General features: G+C 45.3%; 1 long non-coding RNA gene across 1 annotated transcript in view; it reads right to left on the bottom strand.

The window, feature by feature from the left end:
- Window positions 1-16,643, bottom strand: part of LOC138481648 (uncharacterized) — a 282,636-nt gene extending 265,993 nt beyond the window's left edge. Inside the window, exon 1 of the long non-coding RNA XR_011274309.1 lies at window positions 16,580-16,643. This is a non-coding gene — a long non-coding RNA (uncharacterized lncRNA). The remainder of the gene's footprint in view (window positions 1-16,579) is intronic.
- Between the last annotated feature and the right edge of the window lie 2,585 nt (window positions 16,644-19,228).

Below are 19,228 nucleotides of genomic sequence, written 5' to 3'. Positions count from 1 at the left end.
TCTTGAGCAAGTTACCAAAGTTTAAGCCAAGCTTTGAAGAGATCCACAGTTGAGCTGGCATTGATAGTTATGAGCAGTGGGTTCCAGTTTAGTGGGCTGAGTAGGGAGAAAAAGCAGTAACTAGAGTAGGCAAATGGAGGATATAGGATGGTGAGGTTGCATGCAGTGGAGGATTGCAAGGGACTAGATGATGAGTGAACTGAGATACAATCATCCAGATGCAGAGGAGCAAGACCATTGGTAGCTTTGTAAACTAGGATAAAGAGTTTTGCTCATTTAGTTATTTATTTTGTATGGCATTTATGTAACACCCAAACCCAGGGGTATCACAGTTTGTTAGAATCATTTCCAAATCCGCCCTAGGCCTTAGACCAACCGACACAGTCGCATTCACATCCTGCAAGCTACTCACAACCAAACTACAAACCTCCCCCACAACCACGATAACCATCCACCTCATATATAGACCCCCAGGTCCACCTGGGACCTTCGCAGAAGACATCACATCCCTCATCACCAAAATTTCCAAACCAACAGCACAAATCATGATCCTCGGAGACTTCAACCTCGGCTACCAAGACCCAAACGATGCACCTGCTGCATCCCTAGCCAATGTCCTAACCGATCATGGTCTCACTCAACTCATTGTACTCCCCACCCACCAAAAAGGCAGAGCCCTTGATTGGGTAGCAACCCACAATTGCAACACAACCTGCAAAGACCCCCAACCTCTGGCATGGACCGATCACCACATGATCCCCCTTGAGGTTAACACCAATCAGGTACTGCCCAATAAGCACCCCATGGCACCAGCATGCCCCACCAGGAATAAACGCAACATCACTGCTGAAGCCCTACTACCACTGGTCTTACCTACCCTCAATGCTCTCCCAGCTAACGCTGACTTAAACCTGCTGATCGACACCTTCAATGATTCCATGGCCAAAGCAATGGACACCGTTGCCCCCTTGAAAATACGCAAAGCTAAACCCAAAGCTCATCTGAACTCGTGGTACACCCCTGAGCTCAAACTACTTAGGAAAGAGAAAGCTAAGGCTCACCACACCTGGAAGACTAACCCCACTGCGGAAAACAAATCAAACCTCACTAACTTATCCTCACATTACAAAAGCGAGATAATCCGGACCAAAAAAGATACTTACAACACCAGGATCACTCAGGCAGGATCCTCCACTAAAGAATTATTCAAAATTCTGAAGGAACTAGAAAACCCTATTTCGCCCCCGGAAACCTGCCTGAAAGACAAATCCTGGTGCACCAACATCCAGAACGCCCTCAACAATACAATTTTAGGACTCCAAACTAAAATCGATAACAAACGGCAACAACTCTTCAACAACAATGTCACCAACCTTAGCCTACCCACACCTAACAACACTAGCGCAGGCTTCTCGTTCAAAAAAGTCACCATCCCGGAAGTTCAAAAAATCATCACCTCCCTGAAACTCTCTAACTGTAAAGGAGACAGCTGCCCGGCTCAAATCATAAAAGATGCAGCCAGAGAGCTCTCCCCCTTCATCACCAAACTCATCAACCTATCCTTCACCAATAGCTCCATCCCCAGCAACTTAAAACAATCATGGGTTCTCCCTCTCCTGAAAAAACAATCCCTCGACCCGGCCACACCCACAAACTACAGGCCCATCACCACAGTCCCCTTCCTACTGAAAATCCTGGACAGAGTCGCCTACATCCAAACTCAGGAATACCTAGAATCCAACCAACTGCTAGGAATACGTCAATCTGGCTTCAGACCTCAACACGGAACTGAAACCGCCCTTGTTGATCTCAAAAGCCAGATTGATGAAATTAAAGACAAAGGCAATGCCGCAATCCTACTCCTCCTAGACCTCTCAGCGGCCTTTGACCTGGTCAGCCATGAGGTCCTGTGTAATCACCTTGCCACCGCAGCCCACTTCTCCTCCCCTGCCATCACATGGATACAATCCTTCCTGGCTAACAGAACCATACGAGTCTTTTCCACTACAGCTGCAGCAGACCCCATCCCCATCACATGTGGGGTCCCACAAGGTTCCTGTGTATCCCCCACTTTGTACAACATATTTACAAAGCCTCTATTTGACCAACTGGACCATCTGGGTGTCACCTACACAAACTACGCAGATGACACCCAGATACTCCTCACTATCTCTGGTAATTACCAAGAAGACTCCGCCCGGATCAACAAAATATTCTCCATCATTCAGGCATGGATGGCCTCCCATGGTCTCTGCCTGAATGATGAGAAGACAGAGCTCCTAATTGTCGGTTCCCCCAACACTCTAACTAAACTTGACCCTAGCTATAATAACATCACCATCGATGGTCATTCCATTCCCATAGCCAAAAGCGTAAAAACCCTTGGCTTCTATCTAGATGCCAACATCAACCTTAGCAAACACACCAATATGACCACCTCAGCCGCTGCCTATAACGGCAAGCTCATTAGGGCCAGCAGACCCTTCCTATCACCCAACAGTTGCCTCACCCTTGCCAGGGCCCTAATACAATCCAAACTGGATTACTGTAACAGCCTGTACCTAGGCGCTAATCAATCCGTACTCAATAAATTGCAGGTAATACAAAATAACGCCTTGCGCGCAGCCCTCAACACTCCCAGACAAGAGCATATCTCTGCCACTAGGAAAGCCTGCAAATGGCTTTCCATACGCCAAAAAATTGATCTAAAAATCATCTGCCTCACGTACAAAGCCCTCAATCACCTAACACCACCTTATCTAGCTAATAAACTCACCCTGAAACCTGCCACCAGATCCTCCAACACTCTTTGCCTACTAGTGCCCAGGTTCCACCTAAAAAGAGCCAGAGGGGTAAGCTTCACAGTGCTTGCCCCCAACTCTGGAACTCCCTTCCGCTTAACATCAAAACTATCGAATCCTTCCAGATCTTTAGGAAGCAGGTCATCAGCTGGCTGCTAAACAAAGAATAACACCACTAACTCTAGACCCGTGCGGATACTGGTTTAGACACTGTATTTATTCTGAAAATTGTATATTGTACGTACTGCATATGTTCTGTTTATTGACCACTGTATATATATGTATATATTATAAACCTGTACGAAGTATGCAACACACAGATACTTCTCAACTCTGTAACCAAATTCTTAAGCGCCCTTCTACCTCTGGGTTTGGAGCGCCATACAAATAAAATAAACAAACAAACAGTAATAAAGGGAAGAAATATATACATGGGACATTGAATCAACAACAGTCAGTTACAGCTGGGGTCAATCATATTTTGCAAAGAGCCAGGCATGGACTAATTTTCTTTTAATTTGTTGTAGGATGTTTCATTTTTAATGGAACAAGGTAGAGAGTTAGAAAGGATAGGGGTGGTAACCGCAAAGCTCACACCTGCCATTTTGCTCTTGTAACAAAGATTGACAAGAGAGTCTGGCACTGGATCGTGGGGTGTGACTAGGTATTTTCTGATTGATACAATAATTGAGATATGACACCGCTTCTTTATAGATGCATTTGTGTGCAAAAGTAAGCATTTTAAAGTCAATCCAAGCTTTAATGGGCAGCCAGTGGGCATCGCGTCTGGTGGCTGAGATGTGGTCACTGCATTGTAGCCTAAGAGCAGCTCGTAAAACATTCTTCTGTAGATGTTAAAGTTTAGTTAGGTTAATAGCTGATGTGCCCAAGAGGAGAGAATTCCAATTGTCCAATTTGGAGAGGATTAGCGCATGTGCAAGTGTAAGGCAGTTGTTTGGTGATAGGAATTGTCTACTCAGAGATACGAGTTTGAAAATGTATGCTGTGGAAGACGATAACTCATTAATCTGTCTAGATATTGTCAGCTCAGCATGTGGGTAAACCTAGAGAGACAATTGGCATGTTGTCAGAAGGTGAAAGTGGGTGTGGATCTGGGTAGGTTGACTCCCTCTTCTGTTGGCTCTGGTCTTTCTCTCTGCAGCCTTTTCATTTTTTCTCTCCACTTTCCTGTGAATCTTCCTCTTACTGGCCCTCTGTATCTTCCTCTCTCCACCCCTTAGGGTCCCTCTCCCTTGACCTCTGGGTCTTCCTCTTCCAAGGTCTCTAGGTCCTTTACCCATCCTTCTTCCTTTCTTCTACACCTATCCGGCTGTCTCCGAATGACCTCTTCCTCCTAAATCTCACACATTCTCTCTGCCACTGGCACTCCCTTTTTTAGACCATTGAGTCGATGTTCAAGCCCCTTGAGGGCCTAACAGAGCTCTGGTTTACTGGTTTTCTGAACCTGGGCGGATCTCTAATGTCTGCTAGAGTACACATCAAGATTGCACCTGCCTTCTTGCAGATCTTCACCCCCCCATAGAGCAGTCTTCCTGCAATGTAGGCACCAGGCTTTCACAATGTATCCCTCTTTGCAATTGGTGGAGTGCAAACATTGTAAGACCTACTGTTAGGTTGGTATTGTGAGCATTGTGCCATAGAGGTCTGTGGAATGAGCCTATATGATGCCCATCTGTCATCGTGTGGCTAACTGGCCCACCCCTTAACTCTGGCTCCGTCACTGAACAATTTTTGCCCACTACTGCTCACCTAGGTAAAACACCAAGCATCTCGTGTTAATAAGGAACAATTACATTGTTGAGAAGTGTGACAATTACACATGCAAAATGATTTTTTATAATGGTACAGTGGCACTCTCGGTCACCTCTGATTTATTCTCACAGTCCCTGAAAGGCAAGTTCTGCTTAGAGTGCACATGTGACTGGTTCCTCCCAACAGTCAGTGACAAGGTGGGGCTGACAAGGGAGTCTTGACTAAACTACCCCATGGCCCTATATCTCTTGGCTGGTGGTAACCATGGTCACCCTTCGATCCACCTGTATGTAAGACTGGGTATTTCATCATCATAACCCTTATGTGTTTGGTGCTTTTAGTATTGATTACTGCCAATCAGAATGCATGTTATCAGCAGTGGAACATGGGCATGCCTACCTGGATATGAGATTCTGTAATTCGCCATGCAAGCCATTTTATTATTATTTCAAAATGTCCGAGCAAATAGAAGGTGCCCATATGGCAATACATATGCAATTTGAAAGGTTTTCGAACCAGCTTAAACATTTTTAAAAATCAATTTGACAATGGTATTGGATTTTAGCCCTTGGATCTAAATGTCGATCTCCCAGTAAATGTGACCATTTCATACCACTCAACATGTGACCATGCATCAAGTAAACCTGGAGGGTCCCTCTGCACTCTTCTTCCTTTTACCCTTACCACATTCAGCTTGTACATAGCTCACCTTGGGCTCAATCACTGCTGACAGCTAGCTGCTAAATTCAAGATTCGTCTTTCTGGTTTCTGACAGGCCATGGGGACACATCAGACAAACATGCCTCAATACTTTAAGGGTAGTCTGGAGCATTGTTTAAGCCCACCATACACATACTTACTGAATAACCTCAATACTACTTTAAAAAACAAGAAACTGTTGTTACATGCTATACAAATGTTCTTAGGATCATTGTGCTTTTGCCAGTTTCCTGTTCAGCAGAATGTCTTGATAACTCTCCACTGACACTAGAGGCATTCAAACTCTGTCATTCTCCTTTTATTCCTACCATCTATGTCCTCTAATATTTGTACAAGTCCTTCACATTCATTTGACACTGTTCCAACCTCACCCTTACTCTCCTCTGATGCCCTTTTCTATTCCTCCAGAGACAGGTCTGGATACCTCTGGTGAGGACACAATTTGTCACATTCCCGACTAGCATTGAGCTGTTAAACTACTATGGCAGTGACTGGTGCAGTATGAATATTTTAACATAGTATGACATAATATGATATGATATGGCATTTGTAACGCGCCTATACACAAGTGTTTCAAGGCGCGACGAGGCAGGGAGGGGGGGAAACAGGGGGAGGACAGACAACGATCCTACTAGGCCAGGTGTCATTCAGACCGCGCAAGTGCAGGGGTAGGGGGAAGGGAAAAGTGCAGTACAAGGTAAGTAGAATAGAAATAAATAGATAAATAAATAAATAAATAAATAGGGCCAGCTGGTGGCAAGTGCAAGGTAAGTGCAGACAAGTGCTGGGAAGGGGGGGCTGTAGGGATACAGAGACTGTCCCGCAGTGCAGGGGTTGCCAGGGAGGCAGTGCAAGTGGAGAGTGGCTGGGCCCAGGACCGAGGTCGGTGAGAGTGGCCAAGTTTCAGATTCAGTGCAGAATTTAGTGAAGAATTAGCAGGGGAGAGGGAGAGAGAAAGCAGAAGCAAAGAGGAAGGTTTTGAGGTGCTTCCGGAACCGGAGATGGTTCTCCTCAAGTTTCAGGGAGGCAGGAAGGCTGTTCCAGAGGGAGGCTCCTGCCGCGGAGAGAGATCTACCCCCAGCTTGTTGCTTCGAGAAGCGGCTGACCCTGAGGGAGTTGGAGACGGATGAGCGAAGGGCTCAGGAAGGAAGATATTTAGGAAGAGAGAGTTGCAGGTATTTAGGCCCCAGACCCCAGAAGGCCTTGTGGACAATGCAGAGGGTTTTGAACTTAATCCTCGCAGCCACTGGGAGCCAGTGTAGAGATTTCAGTCCTGGAGAGATACGGTCCCTGGGCTTGAGGCCAAGGACAAGTCTCGCAGTTCTGTTCTGGATGAGTTGCAGAGGGCGGAGAGTGGAGGCAGGCAGATTAAGATAGAGACTGTTACAGTAGTCCAGCTTCGAGAGAACCAGGGCTCGGGAGACAGTGAGCTTCTGGGGGAAGGAGAGGAAGGGAAGAATACCTCTAAGGAGGTGCAGCTGGTAGTGTGACTTCTTAGAGACGTCAGATATATGAGGAGAGAAGGAGAGTGTGGAGTCAAAGATGACCCCGAGGTTTTTTGCCTTGCAGGTAGGAGCAGGAAGAAGCCCAAGAGAGGCTGGCCAGAGATCTGCAGGGAAGGAGTGGGTGAGCCGATGAGGAGAATCTCAGTATTACTAGCATTAAGGCGGAGGTCGTTGGCAGCACACCATTCCTGGATAGCAGACAGACAGTCAGAGATGAGGGCAGGAGAGGAGGAGGCCGAGGGTAGCCTGAAAATGAGCTGGGTATCGTCCGCATAGCACTGAAAGTCGGGGCAGAGGGCGGCGATGCGGTGGGCAAGAAGTGCCAGATACTGGTTGAAAAGCCAGGGAGAGAGATTAGATCCCTGGGGAACACCACAGGTGGAGAAAAAGATGTCAGAGAGGCAGGACCCAAGTTGGACCTGGGAGGGTCGATTGGAAAGGAAAGAGGTCAGCCACGCCAGAGCCTGATCAGTGATACCCAGGTTATCGCGGAGACGGTTGAGCAGGATGGCATGGTTGACAGTGTCAAAGGCAGAAGAGAGATCGAGCAGAATGAGAACACACAGAGTGTTGGAGTCGAGGTTCAAGAGCAGGTCATCACGGATGTTCAGGAGAGCAGTTTCCGTGCTTCTGGCCGCTCTGAAGCCGGATTGGTGGTCATGAAGACTACCAACAGCTTCAGCATGGAGGTTAAGCTGGGAGATGGCCAGTTTCTCCAGGAGCTCGCCCAGGAAGGGAGTGATGGAGATTGGGCGATAGTTAGCCGGGCAGGAGGGGTCGGCAGAGGGTTTCTTAAGAAGAAGGTGCACAAGGGAGTGCTTGAGGGTGGATGGGAAGACTCCAGAGGCGAAGGAGAGGGTGCAAAAGTCAGCCAGGGCAGGAGCCAGGGAGTCGATGTGGTCCTTGATAGTTTTGGAGGAACAGGGGTGAACCTGTTTAGACGAGACTTTCATAGATCGGACTTGTCTGGAAACTTCGTCAGCAGAGAAAAGGGGAAAGGCAGAGAAGGAGGGAGGAGGGGTGGCTGCAGAAGGGCCGGAGGAAGAGCAGGGAAGCGAGGGAGGGAGGTGATAGAAGGAGAGTGAGGACAGGATGTCCTGAGTTTTAGTGATGAAGTGAGAGGCCAGTGCAGTACAGAGGGCCTGGGAGGGGACAGGAGAGGTAGAGACTGCAGCAGGGGTGGCAAGCTCCTTGCATATTTTAAAGAGTTTGGCCGAATTGTTAGATGCTGCAGAGATGCGGGCTTGGATAAGGGCTCTCTTCTTGGTGAGAACGGAGAGATGGTATTGCCTTTGGAGCAGGCGGCAGGCCAGTTTGTCAGAGGATGAACAAGAAGCACGCCATTTCCTCTCTGCCACCCTGCACTTGCGTTTTAGGGTGACGAGATCCGAATCATACCAGGAGTTACATTTGGCTTTGGGCTTCAGGCGGATTCTCATGACAGGGGCAAGGATATCAAGAGTATCAGAAATAGCAGAGTGGAGCAAGGAGAGGGCTGTGTCAGGATGGGAGTCAGCCGAAGGGGGAGGGAGGGGAGAAGGTGGCAGCGAAAGCCTCAACTGACACGCGCTTCATGGGTCGGATGACCGAGAAGGTGGGTGGCAATGATGAGGGTGGCTTGGCCTGTGGGGTAGGGAGGGTGAGGTGGGAGGATAGGAGAAAGTGATCACTCCAGGAGAAAGGAGTGGAGAGAGGGACTGAGAGGGGAAGGTCAGAAGAGATCAGAGCATCAAGAGTGTGCCCTGCAGAATGAGTAGGCCCAGATGGGAGAATAGAGAGTGAGAGAGAGTCGCAGAGGTCACGAAAGAGTCCAGTGGGGGGACAGGAGGCATCTAGGTGGATGTTGAAGTCACCAAGAAGGAGGAGTTGAGTGGTAGTGGACAGGAGTGAGGAGGAGAGGTCAGCCCACTCGGAGAGGAAGGAGGAAATTTGACCAGGTGGCCGATAGATAGTAGCCACGGTAAGGGAATGGCTAGGAGAGAGAGAGAGTCGGCAGACAAGACATTCAAAAGAGGAATAGGTCTGCGTAGGAGTGACAGTGGCAGGAATCCACTCAGGGAAGATAAGGGCAACACCCCCCCCCTGCACGGTTGGGCCTGGGCACGGAGAGGATCTTGTAACCGTCAGGTAGGAGTGTGTCAAAGCTGGTGACAGAGCTGGCTGTGAACCATGTCTCAGTGAGACCGAGGACGTCAAGGTCCAGTTCCTCAAGAAGGTGACAGATATCAGAGGAATGCTTGATGGCAGAGCGAGAGTTAAGAGTGGCAATGTGGAGAAGATTGCCATCCTTGAAGGACTTCCGGGGAGGGGTACAGATCAGAGGTACGCCCTACGGAGGTGTAGAAGAAGGAGGTGAAGAAGGAGCAAGAGAGGGGGCAGGGAGGGAGGGTAGAGGCAAGGTAGCCGAGGACAGAGGAGGGGGGACAGCAGGAGAGGAGAGGAAGTTGATGAGGCGAGGGAAGCGTCTATCAAAGAGGTGAAGGTTGTCCTGAGGGCCTTGGACCAAGACGGTCCCATTAGCGTAGACATTTATGATGGCCTTAGAAGAGTGGAAGGGGGCCAAGAGGACATCCCAGCGGGTGCCACCATTAATGGGAGAAGAGGAAAAAGGAGAGAGCACAGAGACCATATGAAGGGTCCATAGGTCAGGCGAAGGCACAAAAAAGAGGATGTCAGTGAGAGTTTCCTTAGAGCAGGCACTAGTGTAGGTGTCAGCGATAGGGAGGCCTGGGTTGGAGACCAGGATGTCCTTTTTAAACTTTTTCCTACCGGATTTAGTGAGGAGAGCAGGATAGTCAATAGAGAAGCAGTTAGAGAAGATAGGCGAGATAGAGAGCACCATAGAGTAGGAGGGAGTGGGGGGGGGGGAGACAGACGATGTGAGAGCCTGCAGACAGGAAGAGAGCGGCAAGCACAAGTTTACCACATTTATGAACAGCAACAGTAATGCGTTTTAGGTACACAGTGGAGAGTCCACCTAAGTTTGAGAATCCTGCGAGGGGAGAAAAACCCTAGTTTACCACATTTAAGAACAGCAACAGTAATGCGTTTTAGGTACACAGTGGAGAGTCCACCTAAGTTTGAGAATCCTGCGAGGGGAGAAAAACCCTAGTTTACCGCAACTGTGGAACACAGTGAGGTGAAGACACCATGCGAATGCAGTGGCCAGGCGTAGGTGGGGTGGGCAGGGAGAAGGTGGTGAAGGCAAATTGAACTTGCGTCTTGCGTCCCCTGCGGACACCTGCAGACACACAGGGAGCCGTAACTGTAGGAGTCGCCATTGGCCTTGGGGCCCTTAGCCGCAGGGGGCTGCCGGGCAGGGGGCTGCCCAGAAGGAGATGGTTATAGGAAGAGGGAGGAGAGGAAGGGGAGGGGGGGTGTGGACGGGCAGGGAGGCAGGAGGGAGAGGAGAACCAGGAAGTGGGAGGGGAGGGGAGAGCAGGCACAACAACGCGCTCTGAGCGCAGATGTAATTTCACAATTTTTTTTTAAAGGAGCACACAATGTACTCACGGATGCCTGCTAGGGTCAGGCAGGGCTTCACAGGGCCTGCAATTCCCTCAGGGCTCCCGGCGAATGCTCTCCCAGGCTCAGCTGAACAGAGAAGCGAGCAGGGGGAGTGGGCGTCGAGTAGCCAAGAAGGGAGGCGGCCAGGCAGCCAATCAGAGGGGGGGGTGGGCGGGCAGGGAGGCAGGAGGGAGAGGAGAACCAGGAAGTGGGAGGAGAGGGGAGAGCAGGCACAACAACGTGCTCTGAGCGCAGATGTAATTTCACGTGTATATGTAATAATACATATACCATACATAGCAGACCATTCATCCATCTTGTTTCTGTGCATGTGTACAACTCCTCCACTCACAGCCAGGCTTCCCCAACTTGGAAGTGAAAATTGACTGCACAAATGTTCAGCTAAATGACAGGAAATAACACATTCACATGATATGTTTAGCATCTGCTGCTTGTTTGAAAGAACATATTGCATGTGTGATATATTTTGAGGCAATGAGAGCTTTATGAGAGCTGTATAAATCATATTTGGTTCTTTGGGTCCCCTTTGTTGCTAAGATCTCTTAAGCCATATTAACATGCAGTGCCATTCCCCCTCCATGGATGATTGAACTTGTGATGCCGAAAAAGGGCACTCACACCAGCCTGTTACTGTCCTATATCCCCTTTAGACTCTATGGGTAGATAACATCTTGGAAGACTGCTGCTATCAGAAAGAAACAGAAAGAAGGGAGCACGCAGGAAATAATAAAGAAATATCCAGTTGAGCATGAGATATTTGATGTAGTGAAATACTCAGATTTTTTAAGACTTAAGTTTACAGAATAAAGGAGGTCTAGACCAGACATGTACAGTGATTGAAAGAATGTGTATTCCATTATGAGGTTCCAAAATTAAATGGGGAGAATCTTTGTATAGGGAGCCCTAAAGGTATACACATCTAAGGCATTATCAATTACTTCATGCAGAGAGGAATTGGAGAACTTTGAAACACCTCACTTCTGATCCCCTCCCACTCCAAATTCATGCCTTCATTCCGAGTATGTATTAACAGCATTGTAATATCAGATTGCTCTTAACACAATCGTCTTTTGGAAACAAACGTAGGCAAGAGAGTTGGAAGTACTATTGGTAGAAGAGGTACTCCAAATTGGTGGTAGTCCTACACTTCTCTGGTTCAATTATGTACAATTATCTACGTCTAGCAAAATGGCAGATGATATGGTATTCAATGACTAATACAGTAAAGATTACATATTGGTAATTAGTACCTAGTAGGGGGTGGCATCCTTTCAGCCAATGAGGAGGTATGTAACAGGGGCATTACCAGCGGTAATCCCTGCGTTCCGAGCCACCTCAGAGCAGGAGGCCGCCATCTTCCCTGCCATCTTCCCCTGCCGGGGAATGAGTCAAGTGTGGTGCTCCCCCTTCCGCCTCCCCCATCCACAGAATTCCCTCACCACCCCCACCAATACTTACCTTCTTTTCAGTCCATTTTGGAAGCGGGCGCGCTGGGAACACTTCTGTCCCCAGCGCATCCACTCCTGATCTGCAACAGATCAGATAAACATTGTTTACAGATCTTACGCAAGGAAGGTATCCACCATGAAGTGCTAGATACAAACATTATACTATTATTATTAAAATTATCATCATTAATACTAATACACTTAGGAAAAACAGAGAACTATCATGTTGGAATTGCAATGTGCAAGTGTGTCCCAAGTTCAATTCAGGGTGCTGTGAGTTGGTCCTCAATGGTACCCAATGAGAGGGAACAGCAACCTTTTCACTGGCAGTCTTTGTTCAGATTAAAGTTTGTTTCCAGTAACTGTTTACTTTAGCCATGATATTCTATGCCTACCCCCCGCCCCCCTGTTGCTATAAATGCAAAATCTGGCTTAGTGCTTCTCTGATGGGGTACTATTATCTGGTATGTTATTCCATTGCCTCACATGTCTGTGGCTTTCAGAGAAGCGATGCCCTATCTATGTTTCGTTTGGGCCTGATCATGATCATTGGTGGTTGAATGTGGATTTCTGCAGGTGTGCTTTATGTGTCAGTCTATTTCGGTGGAAGCGGTATATGGTTATGTTGAGGTATATGGTTGTATGTATGCATCTATTGAGGTGTATACAAGAGGGCATGAGTGTGCGAGTGAGTCTTTTTTTGTGATGGTCTTCAAGCGAGAATGAGTATGTGCTCTATTGACCTCTGCTATTCCTTCATGGATAGTGCATATTGCTGCCTTTGTGTTGAACACATCAGACAAGCAGCTATGTTTAAGTAAAGCTGGAGAAACATCTGTGCATCTGCTGCTAACATTTCCTGCATCCAGTGTGAGCTAGCTAATGTACTAGATCCATGCTTCGGGGAGAGGGTGGGTGTGTGTGAGTGTGTGTAAGTAAGTCTGATGGGGACCAGTGAGGAGGGGGGGGGGGAGTTGATGTTCAACAGTGTTGAAGTTAATATGCTTTCCTTTGTCTGTATTTTTTCAGATATGTGCACCTTCCCCTAAATGTTCAAGTCCATATCCATGGCCTATATATACCTCCATTGTTGCTTGATACCTGCCTCTTATTGTTGCTTGAGTACTTGTGCATTCTTTAAGCTGGCAAACCAAAACATATAATATGAATGCTGGGATACGTTTACTTTTTTTTATCTCTACTACACTGTGTGCTGCATCTATACCGCAGCTATATACTTTTTTTGTACTCACCATTGTAAACATGTGCCCTCTACCTATGTGGTCATGAGTACCCCAGACAGTCTGCTATTGTGATCTTTGAAATGACATTTGTGCAACATTTTCACTCGCCAGTAGCCATTAGCAAGTGATATTTGACTCTTGGCGAGTACCTAATGGTGTGCTGTGTGAACGTGTACAGTTGAGTTGGCAATGGACTTTATTATGACTAGCTAGTAGCTTGCAACCTGAATTTTTGCAGTCAGATACTAGATGACGTGGGGGGACCAGAGGACCTTCTGGGAATACCCATGCCTAATGTGATCACTACATGGCATGCTAAGGGTTCTGAGACGTGGAGGGGACCAGAGATTTATTTTATTGTATGTTTGTCGCATTTCTATGGAGGGGAATATGCTCAGGTCCTGAAATACCTTAAAATGGTCCCGACATTCTCACCTGTATCAAGACTACTCTTCTCACTCCACCCACACCCACTCATTACTGGAATGGTCTTAAATTATCAAGTAGTAAGACAGTGAATATCGGTATATACACTTTGCATACAAAACCACATATGATGATACTTTCTGTCCACCAGCCCCAGAACGTGTATGTTGAAAGACATAGCATATCCTCAGTATGGTGAGGGGAGGGTTTAAAGTTTGTTGAGGGGTGTTCAAATTTCAGTATCCTTGATGAAGTGACAGTCGGAAGAGTTGGTTAGACATCCAGATTTGCACTGTGGCACGAAAGTGTTGACGCTAATATTCCAGTGTTGTCTCTGGATGACACTGTGGTCCTTTTTTAATCATTTTATTTAACTTAATCTTAGTTTATCAGGAATAGTTACCCAAGAGAAGCTCCCCCGCACCCCATGCCCATGTGCTCCCATCCAGTTCATACTTGACACTTAGCAACATGCTTGTACCTCCACTATCTATGCTTCGACAAGTTAGATCTGCAAAGTTTAATCAGGTACTGGAAGAAATTAAATGATCAAGTTATAGGTGGCCTATAGCTGTGTGTAGTGTAAGGTAATTGGAGATTTGGAGATGGGTCAGTTGGTTGGGGAAAAGTGAGGGTTTGGGAATTGTGAGGAATTCTGCTGGTGTGTCTTGTAATTGGTTGAACTTTTAGCCTGCTGAGACATGGAAATTGTACAACAGAAATTATTTGTAGTGGGTGGGGGGAGGCATTGTTCCTCTTTTGTACGACAGACTTCTTTTTTCTCTATGTTTTTGAAATTATTTCACAGGGAACGGTGGCTGTGGATGTTTACGCACACCACCAGATCAATGTGCAGGCAAGTGTTGAAGATCATTGAAATCGACTACCAGGAAAGTAGGCAACTAGATGGGTATACCTTTGCTGTGGGCACCATGTGCTGACTTTCAAAGCAGCATGGTATACTTACTAGGAATCTGGGTTTATTACCTGCACTTTTCTTGCTCTATGAATGTAAATACTTTCCTCTGGTTTGTCTCCTCCATGTAAAATGATACTTTATACGAAGGGTCGCCAATAGATTAGGCATTTGCAGTTTGTGTCTATCAAATTCGCCCATCGGAGCGCCTTATGGGGCAGTACTTTCTACCCCCCTTCAGCTCCCCTTGGTAGCTGTTTCACAGTAAAAACTCTACAACCGTCTTTATTTAGCAAGTGGACCCAGGTGTTGTCTTCTCTACATCCAATATTGCAGGACAGGTCTCGCCACTAGATTAGGTATATGCAGTTTGTGTCTATCCAACCAACCCAAAAGAGCACCTAATGGGGCATTAAAATCCCCCCTTGCTCTCCCCAGGGCAGCTGGTTGACAGCAACATCTTGGTAGCCATCTCCCTCTTGCAGGTGGGCCTGGGCATTGTCTTCTCTACATTAAACACTGCAGACCATGGCTTGCCACTAGATTAGACCTATGCAGTTTGCGTCCATCTAACTCGCCCATCAGAGTGCCTGATGGGGCAGTATGTTCTCCTCCCTTGTGCTCCCCTGGGCAGCTGGTTGACAGCAAAGTCTCTGCAGCGAATGTTCTCTTGCAGGTGGACCTGGGCATTTTCTCCTCTATGTCAAACACCACAAACCAGGACTCGCCACTAGATTAGGCATATGCAGTTTACATCTATTCAACCTGCCATCAGAGCACCTGATGGGGTAGTATGCTCTCCTCCCTTAGGCTGCCCTGGCAGCTGGTTGACAGCAAAATCTCTGCAGTCATTTTTCTCTTGCAGGTGGACCCAGGCATCACCTTCTCTACATTAAACACCATGGACCAGGGCTTGCAACTAGATTAAGCCTATACAGTTTGTGTCTATCCAACTTGCCCATCGGAGCGCTTGATGGGGCAGCACGTTATTCCCTCTTGGGCTCCCCTGGGCCGCTGGTTGACGCGTTTCGGGGAACACCCCCTTCTTCAGGAGCAGAATAATCTGAAATTATATACATTTAAGAGAAAATATCAGTATAAATACCGTATTTATAATGTACACAGAATTTGCGAGATCCACGACAAAAGATACATAAGGTATGATTTATGAAACAGGTAATGCACTCAGCATAACAGTCCACCTATTTGTGGTCACAAAAGTTCAGTTTTAATTAAAAAAAATAACATTTGTTTCTTGACAAAACCATCCACCATCCCATAGGTGTGACTCCAAGAAAGAAAATACTAAGGCCTCAAACGGGCACTAAAGTGTATAACTATAACAATAGAAAAGGTTACCTGTTAAATAAACAGGCAAGAGATAAACAAATGATAAGTGCACAGCAACGGTGATTCTGAAGATCTGATGGCGATAAGGATCCAATTACAGCTAGGATACATATTAGCTAGTTCCATAAATAAAGTAAATGCCCTGTAAACGGAAAGTGGAAATATGTTAATGAATGATGTTGTATGGTTAACCAAAAAATCAAAGGATTGAAGGACACCTAAAAGTGAATTAGATGCCTTGCTTACCTATAGTTGGGGCCTCAGTCACTAAGACTTTTGGAGAGCAGTTGTGGGGTCCAACAGGGACCAACCAATAGATGGTAAAGTAGTTCCCAAGGAGGTCCACTTTCACTTATAAAGTACCCAAAGAATGTCAAAAGCCAAACAGGTCAAGACAACTAAGACACTGTATGCAACCAAAAACGGGGAAAAAAGGAGAATCATAGAATCAATCTATTCATATAGTATAGGAAATTGTTTTCATACACCGTTTCGACTTTTTATCCAATCTAAATTTAAACACCAAGTCAGAATGAGTCACTGCATGTACCTAAAGTCATTCTACTAATGTGGCATGGAAACTTAAAGGTCAAAACAGTCTTTATGGAAGCAGTCTAAGTTTAAACGGACCCAATCAAAATGAGCCACTGCATATAACTAGAGCAAATGACAAAACAAAAGTAAAACAGAAGAAGAAAGAAACGAATCAAAACAATTTGTTCATAAAATGTTGACACTTCAATACAAGTCGAATGGTATCTTATAACCAGTCTAAAAAAGGGCTCACCCCATGGACAAACAAATTCAGTTGAAAGTGGCTACCAAAGTAAAAGCACATAAAAAGAAGGCTTCTATCCATTCAACTCACCGGAGTGTAAGAGGAGACCTCTAACGAACGTGATGGCTCAAACTGGCTAAGTGTAATGCAGCAGCAAACGCGCTGTTTATACTCGGTTAGCGATCATGTGATAACACCACATGATCTAAAGCGTCAGAAACGTAACGTATTGAGAAAGAAAGGCGACAACCGTCACCATGTAACCAGCACCGTGTATGTTTACAAGAGTAATCATAAAATAAATACACGTGATAAAACACGCCCAAAGAATAACGTGTCAAAAGGAGGGTGCCTTGTTCAAGTGTGAGTGAATTGAAACAAACTGATTGGAAAAAAGACCCGAAGCCGTGGAATATCCGGGCCAAACTAAAGATGCATGCACTGAAAGGCCAATACAGGCACAATATTTAAAGACAATAACTGAATAATAAATAACCAGAAACAAAACCAGACATTTGCGAAAGATAGTAGCCAAGCTTAATATGAATGTACCTGGAAAATAATTCAAGGCGCCTACTCAGGAGGTAAAAAAGGGCTAAAAAAAGGGGAAGAAACAAATATTCAAATAAAAACGTTATCCATACATACAAAGGCCTACTAATGATAAAAATGCAACGAGAATATTAAAATGTAAATAAGCCTGTATAGTGAACAAGTGACTGCAGACACTTATGATTGGTACAATAAAATGTCCCCACCGAATAAATGAAATAGAAAACCAATCTAAAACAAAGTGCAGAATGTAAATAAAGAGAAACAAATTAATAAACTGAAATATAATAAACCTAATGTATTCAACGAAGTGAAGGAATACTTCAGCCCATGTCTAGACAGAATGAAAAGCAAACAACCTATGACAATAAGGTAATGAGAAAAACTGAATAAATTTAACACAATAACTAAAAAAATAAAATAATAAAATCTAAGTCAAGGAGTCAAACGAATAAGATGAGAATGACTAGTTCAAAAAGCAAAATTTAGTCCAAAAAAGTACAAAGTACCCAAATATAATCGGATTCAAATGAAGCAATTGAGAAAGAATTCTTCATTGAGGCCTTTTGGTAAGATGGTCTCAAGGGTATCTATCGAAAACATCTCCCTTTGTGCAAGAGTCCTCATATAGTCACCTCCCCTGATTGGACGTCTGACAACCTCCAAAATAGTAAACCTGATCTGTGCTATGGTGTGACTTGCCGCTGCAAAATGCCTTGCGACTGGAGATTTAGTATTGTTGCAACAAATGTTTGATTTATGTTCTGTCCACCTTTCTCGGGCTGACCTTGCAGTCTGTCCGATATACATTAGACCACACGGGCACTTAATACTATAAATAACCCCAATCGATCGGCACGTTGCAAAATTTCTCAATTTGATTTTTTTCCCTGTGTGGGGGTGTGTGATGTGATCCCCCTTGACCACATTATTGCAGTGGCTGCAGGTCAGACGGGGAAAAGTGCCTTTTTTCTTAGTAGCCAATGTTAATTGAGTTTCCTTAGGTACTCGTTCTGCCTTCACTACCTTATCTCGAATGTTAGTACCTCTTCTATAAACCATCATTGGTGGATCAGGGAACAACTCGAGTAAAGTAGGGTCATAGTGTAGGATAGACCAATGTTTTTGAATAATTTGTTTGATGTGAAACGATTGTCTGGAAAATTTGGAAATATGAAGGATGGCTGCGTTCTCTTTTTTGGATTTAGGAGTCAATAGTTGATCTCTCGTAAAGGGAAGAGACCTAACATGTGCTACTTCAACTGTTTCTATTGGATACCCTCTCGAGGTGAACCTCTTAGACAAAATATTACACTCATCTTGTAAGACATTATCCTCTTCAAACGTAACATTTGGCTATAAGGTAGACTAGCCAACATTGATTTAGGATGGAAACTCGCATAATGTAGTAAACTGTTCACATCTGTGGCCTTTTGGTATAAAGATGTTCTGATTTGATTCACAACAATCCCTAACTGTACATCTAGGAAGTGAAGTGTAGGTTCTCCCATTTCTAAGGTATACTTAATCCGTGTGTGAACAGAGTTAAGGTAATTAAGAAATTCTTCCAATTCTTTTTTGGAGCCACACCATACACCAAAAATATCATCAATGTACCGTTTCCACATTATAATCTTTGATGACCATTCCATATTGTCCAGCACAAACCGCTTCTCAAACCAATACATATATATATATATATTGGCATAAGCTGGGGCCATAGCCGACCCCATAGCCGTACCGGAAATTTGTGAATAGTACTCTTGTAGGTATCGAAAGAAACTGTTGTGTAAAATAATGGTAATGAATTGAATAATTAACTGTGGATCACATTTCACAGTGTTAGTTTGTAATAGTAACCATTCTACAGCCTCAATACCCTCCTGGTGGGGGATGGAGGTGTACAGGCTACATACATCCATTGAAAACAATATACATTCAGATGACAAACAGGTAAATTCTTTCATATTCAAGAGGAAATCTGTAGTATCTCTCAAATAAGTTTGGATTAATTGAACCAGTGGTTGTAAAATCCTGTGTGCATATTTAGATAAAGGATCAAGAATGCTTTCCGTGCCAGCGAAAATGGGTCTCAATGGGGGCTGGTGTTTATTTTTATGAATTTTTGGAAGTCCATATAGGACCAGCGTTTTTGGATATTTCTTAAACAAGAAAAACCTAGTTTTT

The sequence above is a fragment of the Ambystoma mexicanum genome, chromosome 5p (genome assembly GCF_040938575.1).
Source record: "Ambystoma mexicanum isolate Mex_15411 chromosome 5p, UKY_AmexF1_1, whole genome shotgun sequence".
Taxonomy (NCBI): Eukaryota; Metazoa; Chordata; class Amphibia; order Caudata; family Ambystomatidae; genus Ambystoma; species Ambystoma mexicanum.
The sequence above is the reverse complement of the archived record's forward strand: the minus strand, read 5'-3'. Positions and strand labels throughout refer to the sequence as shown.